General features: G+C 45.7%; 1 pseudogene; it reads right to left on the bottom strand.

Moving 5' to 3' along the window:
* Positions 1-6,480: 6,480 nt before the first annotated feature.
* LOC123191776 (BTB/POZ and MATH domain-containing protein 2-like) lies at positions 6,481-7,851 on the bottom strand (annotated as a pseudogene).
* Positions 7,852-9,551: the final 1,700 nt, after the last annotated feature.

The raw sequence follows: 9,551 nt of genomic DNA on the forward strand, positions 1-9,551 counted from the left end.
TTTCGTTTAAAAGATATAAAACTTTAAAATCAAAAGCCAAAATAAATAGTTAGCACCATGGACATGCATGCTCCCGTCCTTGTGTGCCACAAATCCTCTCCCATGAAACTTGGTAGTACTTTACTCCCCAAAGTACCACAAAAATGCGCAGGTTCCCATGCAGTGGTTGGTGGCGATTGCCAAGATTCCAACTCGTCTCGCAAATTAGTTTTTTGTTTTCTAAACAGGCAGCAGGAACATACAGTTGTAAGTTGTGAATTTCTAAGTTGGAACTAGAGTATAAGCTTCAATTTGTACTACTCCCTCTGTCTTACTATAATGAAATATGTTTTTCTGAACACTATCTTACGTTAGGGAATCGCTAGAAGATAGCGGCCTGAAAATTTAAAAGCGCTAAGTCGATTCCCAACTCTCTATCTCAATGGTTTTTTTCTTTTGAAAAAGGAGGATGTACCCCCGGCCTCTGCATCTAGACGATGCATGTTGTCGTATTATTAATTATTCATAAAGACTATACAAGATGATACATCAATAAGCCTGAAGTCACCATCCTGACAACGCTGTTGCTACTCCTACCCCTTGATGAAGGTGTGCCGATGTTCGGGCCTAATACCAAACATAAATCGCACCAAAGCCCAACATCTAAATCCGGGTGTCCCATCCAAGTCTCTACCTGGATTGGGTCCCACACCGGTCTGGCACACTCCCAGTGAGCACTGCACGCTGCAAGGACCGTCACCTCCATCTTCCATTGGTCCATCCTCAGAGCAGAACTGATGCATCGACCTTGCCAGGCCTCTCTGCCATCGACGCCACCATGACGCCAGACAAGTTTCCTCCTCCTGCGTGAGTCCATCTGCGCGCATCAGACACCGAGTCTCCACCGCGCCATGGCGCCGAGACCCACCGTCAACGACACGGTTGATGCCACACCGCTCCGCCTACATGCCATCTCGCATCGACTCCGAATTACCAGCAACTCCACCACCCTGAGCAGTCCCCGGCCGACGTCTTCAGGAAGGAACACGACACCAAAGTGCCATCATCACCCAAACAAAGGGACAAAGGCTTTCGCCTGCGCTCATGGCAGAGGTGAGGGGCGTACGATCCACACCTAAGCCTCCAAGAAGGGAATCGGCGTCGAGAGCGTTGACTTTGGTGCAGCCACCATGTCGGCCTGGAGTTTCCCTCGGATCCAGGCCCACCCGCCAGATCCGTCCAGACAGTATTGGCGCCGACCGTAGTCGTTACCGTAGCCAGCACGAACTGGAGTAGATCGAGTCGGAGATAACGCCTCCCATGGAACTCCGGTCGGCCATCGAGGAACCGCCGTAGCGCCGCTGCCTCCACGTCGCCCACGCAGCCGTGGAAGGCCCCCCATCTGCACCCGTGGGTGCCGCCCACCAGGCAAACCGCACCGCACGCCACCAATCGAGGCCCCGAGATCCCCGCGCCGCTCGAGGCACCGGCGGGGAGATCTGAAACAGATCGACCACCGGACACCCTAGGAGCGCCGCGAACGCCTCCCCCCCCCCCACGCGACCACCAGGGGGAGTCACGAGCATGTCGCCCCTTGAGTCCTCGCCGACGCGCCCCGCCGCCACCCGCCCCAGATCCGACCGCAGCGGGGAGGAGAGGTCCCGCCGCCACCACCGCCAACCGAGCTTTGCCCGGCGGCGGCGGGCAAGAGAGCGAGGCGAGGGCTTGGTGGCGCGAGGGTTCCCCCCTGGTCGCCGCGCAGGGGCGACCCGGTGGGAGAGAAGGGGAGAAAAATGGTTGGATCACCAATTTCTCTTCTTCCTCACCATGTTCGATCTTCTCTTCTCCAACTGCCCCCATGGACCACTGACCGGACCGCTAGTCACCACCGCCCGCAGCCAGCGATGCTCCCACGCCATCCTCGCCGTCTTGCCCTCCCTTGAACTGCCGTCCACCGCAGTGCTATTGTCGCCCGCGGTCATGACCAGTTTTTTTTTCCGGCGAATCTGCACCATCCCTAAGATATACTACCCATAGGGCTTCTCTGACGAGCTTCGTCTGTCTCTTCCGACGAGCTCCTTCCTTCCCATCGTTCGTTTCATCCTTCACGCGAAATCAACTAACCCAAATTCTAAATTCAGGCGGTTTACATATAACTATCGTGCTTACTACTTTATGGGACGGAGGGAATACTAGACAGCAGCCGCGAGGAAGCTCTTGACGAAGCCAACTCATAACACGCAAGTATACACAAGGTAACGTATACGTACCGGGCATGAACAGGAACAGGCGCAGCTACTCGCGAATATGGCATCGGGACCAGGCAACCGAATGAACTTATTGCGGCGACCAGGTCTATGGATCGATCGAACCACGCTAGCCGCTGCGTGCTGACCGGACGCAAGTCGGTCAACTGGGATGTGACCCAGAAGCAAAGCCGTACGTGCGTACTCAAAAAGGCTGTGGAACGACGGGAGAACGGTCGTTTTCGTGTGCCCTATGCCGGCTCAGTCAAGAAGTTGACGAGACGCAGAGCGCTGGAGCCGTTTTTCCACGCAGCAATGTTTGAACCTCGACAAGGTGATCAACCAAGGAGCCCACTGTTGACGTGACCGGATGCATGCATGCATCCACCGCAGTGCAGTTCAGACTGATGGTTGGTTGTTCACAGGAGTGCTCGCCCCAACTGTTGAGTTGTGCATGTCGTATGCATGGCATGGGCAGCAGCAAATGGCCCACCCGATCGACCTGTGTACGTACTGCTGGCTTTGTACGTACCCTGTAGCTCCCGGATGGATAATACTAATACATATACCAATACTCTTGTGCAACTTTTTTTTTCCTTCCAATTATTGCACCATGTCTCACGTGTACTTTGGATTTTTCCTATAGCTTGTTTTAATCAATTCTACTACTACTGCCACCCAAATGTTTTTCCCTTGCTCCAGGAAAGGTGGCCATCCGTTCAGAAAAAAGAGGCAAAGGTGGCCACAATCATCGTGGCCCACCTGATTGAGGAATGAACGATCGATCGGGAAGAGCACAAGGATTCACTGAACTCGAGCAGCTCCAAATCACTCTCTGCCTCTGATAGCCTATCTGCTTTTCCGCTTTCAGCTATCAGATTACCGATTGGAAGGGTGCCGCCCAAAGTCAGCAGACCACCTAACCCTGCCAGGCGGCCTCGATTTCTTTGTTGTATCTTGAACGTCCAAAGATTCCACCTAGCCACCTCTGGTAGGCCTAATCAGCGTGCTGGTTTTGCCTTCTCACGGGCCGGGTCGGCATCCCGATCACCGTGTCACGCAATACCCAATCGGCGAGAAGAAAAGTTGATAAGCGTGCGTGCATCCCAGTCACTACAGAGAGATAGAGAAAATGATGCCTCAGTAGTTATAATGTATTTACCTGTATGAATTCCACTCAAGACAGCTCGCAGTTTCCAGTTTCAGTAGTTCAAGCAGTGAACAGTGCTATGGTTTCACTCTGAACTTTTGACATCCCACTCTAGAGTGCAGGCAGCACACAGTTTTCAGTTTCAAGCAGTGGACAAAGTGCTATGGTTTCACTCTGAACTTTTGACTCTGCAGTTATACATGGTTCAACTTTCTTGTTGGAGGCACGGCACTCTAGTAGACTTGAGAAGGACCGATGCTTGCAAGTGAACCAAAGTACTGGTCAGTTTGCCAACCGGCCCAATAAATTCTCGTAACAGTGGGCATAGATCATGCAGCACGCCGGCGTCGCCGAGGAAAATGCAACCTGACATCTCGAAAGGAAACTAGAGGCTAATCTACATGGGTGAGGATAAGATCTCTAAAGATCTCCAAATTCCCATCCTGTCCCATGTTCTTCCCCATCATACGACTCCGCTCGCCTTTACTTGACAGCTTGATGGGGTGCCATTTCATCATCCAGCATGTACAGTCAATATGAAGGAGCAACTTTGGTTCAGTGGCCTGCATTAGAGATGTTCCCACAAGTATTCTTCCATATAGCCATATTGTCTATGCGTCGACGTATCGAGAAGGTTGCATCCTAGAATGCCACATCATCTAGTCATCAGGCATCATATCTTGGCCGTCATCTGCAAAAGGGTACTCACAACTGGTGACGGACGGAAATTAGATGCCACAAGGATAACATATCGTGTCAGGGTATTTGGCTTGTTAGTTCTTGCTGTTCAAAGATAAGATTGCCGATTTGCCGCGTATTGTGAAGGAATGGATGAGAAGTGAAGATGTTTGGACCATATGATCGACTCAAGTGGCAAAGAAAACCAATGGCACCACCAACAAACAAGATCAGCAGGTCCAAGGAACCTACCCCTCATGGAGAAACTCATGTGTCAAATTCAAATTTCCCATTTGTCTCGCACCACGAAACATATTCAGGCACGCCTCCTCACCTTAAAATAGTATTTTGAGGCCAAAAACATACCCCGAAGTAACTTTGAGACAAGCAAATTGAACGAACAGGTTTAAGTTTACCATTAGGCCATAAGGCCCATTACACCCACTATGAAACATGAACAGAAACCATTGTATCTGTTATGATTTTAGCTGTACAGATCTTGCAAGTGCGTGTAAATTGCACATAACTATGATATTTACGAACTCCATCTTTGTTGGATCAATCAACTATGTATGGAGACCATTCTAAACATAACCTTCACCTGCAAATGTATCAATACGGTGGCACATATATTCTCAAAGGTACTATTTGATCGGGATTAAACAGCTTGGCACCTTGGAAAAAAGAAACATCAAAGAGAGCATATAAATTAGAGAAAAGTAGATGATCACAGAACATTCAGAAAAACTAGTGAATGCTCATAAATTCAGATATTGGATGAGTATCCAATCAATACATGCAGGAGATATGATCATTCTTCTCCAAAAGACATCAAAATATCTCTAAAAACTACAGGACATGAAAGACTATTTATATTCCAAAGACTCAAATGATCTCTGCAAACTAAAGACAAACCCAGTTCAGGTGGGTATGTATTGAATAACTCGCGGAAGCTGACACAAGAATCGAAGATGAGTATTACTAAGACCTTTTTTTAGAATGAAGATACCAGCGGCATCGGGCTTTAAATTAATAAAGCTACGAAACGGCAGAGTCACAAACACCAACAAGGTCTCAGACGCACACAGCAACAGAAACGAAAACAGGGGGTTCCAACAAGTGACATAACAAGGCAAGCGCCACCCCGAGCACACAGGTTACTAAGACTTGCATGCCTTCTCCAACATATCTGCTACGATAGTCTCCTCCAAATTATCTCTAGATAGAAAGTCAAACAATCAATGTTCAATAGGACGAGGTTTGTTATTGAAAACGGTGCTAGTACACGTTTCTGGAAGGATACTTGGCTTGGCGACTCACCCTTGGCCATTCAATATCCGTCTTTATATCGTATTGCTCAACGACGTGAGATGTTCGTTGCAACTGTATTTCAATCTATCCCCCTTAATATTCAGTTTAGACGATCGCTAGCGGGCAATCGTTGGGAAGAATGGCTCCATCTAGTTAGGAGACTCATGGAGGTTCAATTTTCTGACCAACCCAATGAATTACGCTGGAAGCTGACTAGGTCTGGAGTATTTACAGTTAAATCAATGTATATTGATGTTATTAATTCGAACTCCATTCCAACTTCCAAGAATGTCTGGGATGTCAAAGTTCCTTTGAAAATAAAAGTGTTTATGTGGTTTTTCCATAAACAAGTTATTTTAACAAAAGACAACTTGATAAAGCGTAATTGGACAGGACCTACTAGGTGTAGTTTCTGTGATCGGGATGAGACGTTAAGCACCTCTTTCTTGATTGCCCGTTGGCCAAAGTCCTTTGGCGGACGGTCCACATTGCTTTTAATATTACTCCACCGAATTCTGTCAACGCATTATTTGGGACATGGCTTAATGGGATTGAGTCTGACTTAGCAAGACATATTCGGGTTGGAGTTTGCGCTTTGTTGTGGACTATCTGGAATTGCAGAAATGATTTGGTTTTTAACAGAACATCATGTATTCATTTTTTGCAGGTTATTTTCCGAGCCACGACAGTGATCCGTTCGTGGTCGCTACTCACTCCGATGAAGGCTAGGGAGCATTTGGTTACTGGATCTATCCATTGGAAGATGGTAGCTCGGGATATCTTCAACCGGTTTGGATGGCGGTCATGTAATAGGATATGCAATTAGTTTACCTATCTATTTTTAGCCAGCCGGTTATGGCGTCTTCTCTTGGCTAGTTTGTGTCTCTAGCCTTTTAGGCTCTGTGTGAGCTGTCTTTTCTTTTTTTAAGTTGGAGACGTTGGAACCTTGTTGGCACTTTTTGTTTTTTGGTTAATAAGATGGCCGTAGAGGCCGGGGAACCCCCCTTTTCGAAAAAAAAAATCTCTAGATAGAAAGTGGAAAGTGAAGCATACACTACTTCGTCTCAGGTGGCTACATGTTAACTAAGCCATCTATTATAACCCAGGATGGACACACTAAAATTTGAGAAGCTTCATAACTCTCTCCAAGATATTTACTGAGGCAGCAGGGCATGATTTCTTGAGGTGCACATACCCTTGCCTTGCCAACACATCATCCAATCTATTTGAAGACATGATAAATTCAGCACAAGCATCTTTTAGCCTGCTACAGTGATGTTGATCAGCTAGAGCAGACGTGGTTGCCACAGTCTGAACATCAATAGTTTTGCAAAGAATGTCTTCACACATCATCTTCATCCTTTCTATTGCATACCGATCTGCAGCCGCTAGTAAGTGCCTAACAATTTCCTTTTTCTCTTTGTCATCAAGTTTGCCCATGGAAGGCAATAGATCTGTGTAGATAACGTGAAGTAATGCCTTAAAAACAGCAGGCTGCATGTCTTCGGCTGTTATGTTCTGTCCACACTAGCCTCTCATCGGTCCATACAGCTCTGCCTTGAAGACTGGAGACCGCGTTGCGAGCACAATCTTATGTGCAGGAAAAATCTCACCTTCAACCTCGAATGTCACATCTGCTTCCTTAGCCGCCTCTAGCAATTTTCTGAAATTTTCTGCCAAGTCTAAGGATGGCATCTGGACCTCAGCTGTTATCGCGGCGTTCACAACAAATCGCTCCTTGATGACAGTTAGATCACACTCAATTACAAGACGGTCATCCCGCAGATAAGCCGACTCCTCCAGCTCACTCTTCTTCTTAAAACTTGGAGCACCCCAACAATAACTGGTCCCAATCCCACTGGTTAACAAATTTTGAATACAATGAACAATTTTTGAATTAAATGATTTTTTTATTTTTTGAACTTGATGAACAAATTCTCAATTCAAGACACTTTTTGAAAATCGGATGAACTTTTTTAAACATGGATGATTTTTTTAATTTGATGAACATTTTTAAAATTATGGTGAACAAATTTTGAATACGGTTCACAAATTTTGAATTTCATGAACATTTCTTGAATTAAGTGAACAAAAAATGTTCACAAAAACGAGAAAAAGAAAAAAAAACAAAGAAGAAAAAAGGAAGTGAAGAAGAAACTAAAACGAAATGAAAAAGCAAAAAAAAACTGAGAAAGGAGAAAAAAAGGAAAACGAAAACTCGGTTTCGGACATGATGTACCTAGGCCTGCCAACTTATATGCAGCAGGGCGTGGGGGGAGGTACCTGTGCGGTCGCTTTGCAGCGACTTACGTGTCGAATAGGAGCTGCCCGCTACATCGATCGCCCGGGGTGGCGGCTGAGCTGGGTGTGGGCCGGCCACGAGTTCATCTCTGTCGTGACTGGCACTGAGACGCAAAGCAGGGCAACATCAGGACGGCCACCTCACAGTTCAAGATGTACATCAACAATTCCTCCCTCGACGAGCATAGCGACCTCCAAGATGCCGATTGACTTAGCATCAGTGTGCCAGGCTACACGTGTAGCAACACCACCAATGTGCCTGCGACGAGGTCCAAGGTGGACAAGGAGTGGCACGAACAAGTTATGTGTAAGCATTTTATTATTTCTTCTTGCCATATCTAAATAATGTTCAAAAAATGTGATCTGTAGAATATAACGTCAACACTATTATGAGGTGGACAGGGGGGCTTTGCCCCCCCCCCCCTCACACTTCATCACGTTGTATTTAATAGCTGTTTATAGTTTAGTGCATCTCTACTCCTAATGTCTGAGTTGGTAGGATTGCGTCCACGGTTTACTTTCGTCTGGTTTATTTTCGTCTGGTTTATTTTCGTCCGGTTTATTTTCGTCTCACATCCCACCACCATATCTCATCAAGTTGTTTTTTTACATTCACAATAAAAACTTTCCTAACCTTTCCAAAGTTTCCTAACTAGACACATTATAAACGGGAAGGAATTGATAGCACGTTACCAATCAATAAAATTTAGTTTTATGACAATCAATTCTAAATCTTATCTCTACTCCTAATGTCTGAGTTGGTAGGATTGCGTCCACGGTTTACTTTCGTCTGGTTTATTTTCGTCTGGTTTATTTTCGTCTGGTTTATTTTCGTCTCACATCCCACCACCATATCTCATCAAGTTGTTTTTTTACATTCACAATAAAAACTTTCCTAACCTTTCCAAAGTTTCCTAACTAGACACATTATAAACGGGAAGGAATTGATAGCACGTTACCAATCAATAAAATTTAGTTTTATGACAATCAATTCTAAATCTTAATTTTCCTAATGCATCGACCTTTGCCTTTTCTAAGTGGTTGTTTGCATAAGGAGAATTAGCCACGGGTATATCTCTACTCCTAATGAAGGAGTTGTTGTTTGGTTTCGCTTCGCTTCATTACCTTGGCCAACACATCCCCAACAGATTCAAAAATCACAAATCAGAATTCAACCTTTCCATGTACAACACATTCCCCTCGATCTGTTTCCTACGTCGATCGACAAGGACGCCCCAGCCGCCTTCGCGGCCCTCTTCGCCACCGTTGAGATCAGAGACGAGCCGCCGCCGCCGCCGTCGCGGATTTCCAGTGACGCCCCGCAGAGCGGCCCACACCCTCGCCAATCAATGGCATCAATCACGTATCAATCGTGCATCAATCACTCTCTACTCCTAATGTCTGAGTTAGTAGGATTGCGTCCACGGTTTACTTTCGTCTGGTTTATTTTCGTCTCACACCCCACCACCATATCTCATGAAGTTGTTTTTTTTACCTTCACAATAAAAACTTTCCTAACCTTTTCAAAGTTTCCTAACTAGACACGTTATAAACGGGAAGGAATTGATAGCACATTACCGATCAATAAAATTTAGTTTTATGACAATCAATTCCAAATCTTAATCTTTACTCTTAATGGAGCAGTTGGTAGGATTGCGTCCACGGTTTATTTTCGTCTGGTTATATTTCGTCTGGTTTATTTTCGTCCGGTTTATTTTCGTCTCATATCCCACCACCATATATCTCCTCACATTGATTTTTTTACCCTCACAATAAAAACTTTCCTAACTTTTCCAAAGTTTCCTAACTAGACACATTATAAACGGGAAGGAATTGATAGCACGTTACCAATCAATAAAATTTAGTTTTATGACAATCAATTCTAA

This window comes from Triticum aestivum, chromosome 2A (assembly GCF_018294505.1).
Source record: "Triticum aestivum cultivar Chinese Spring chromosome 2A, IWGSC CS RefSeq v2.1, whole genome shotgun sequence".
NCBI lineage: Eukaryota > Viridiplantae > Streptophyta > Magnoliopsida > Poales > Poaceae > Triticum > Triticum aestivum.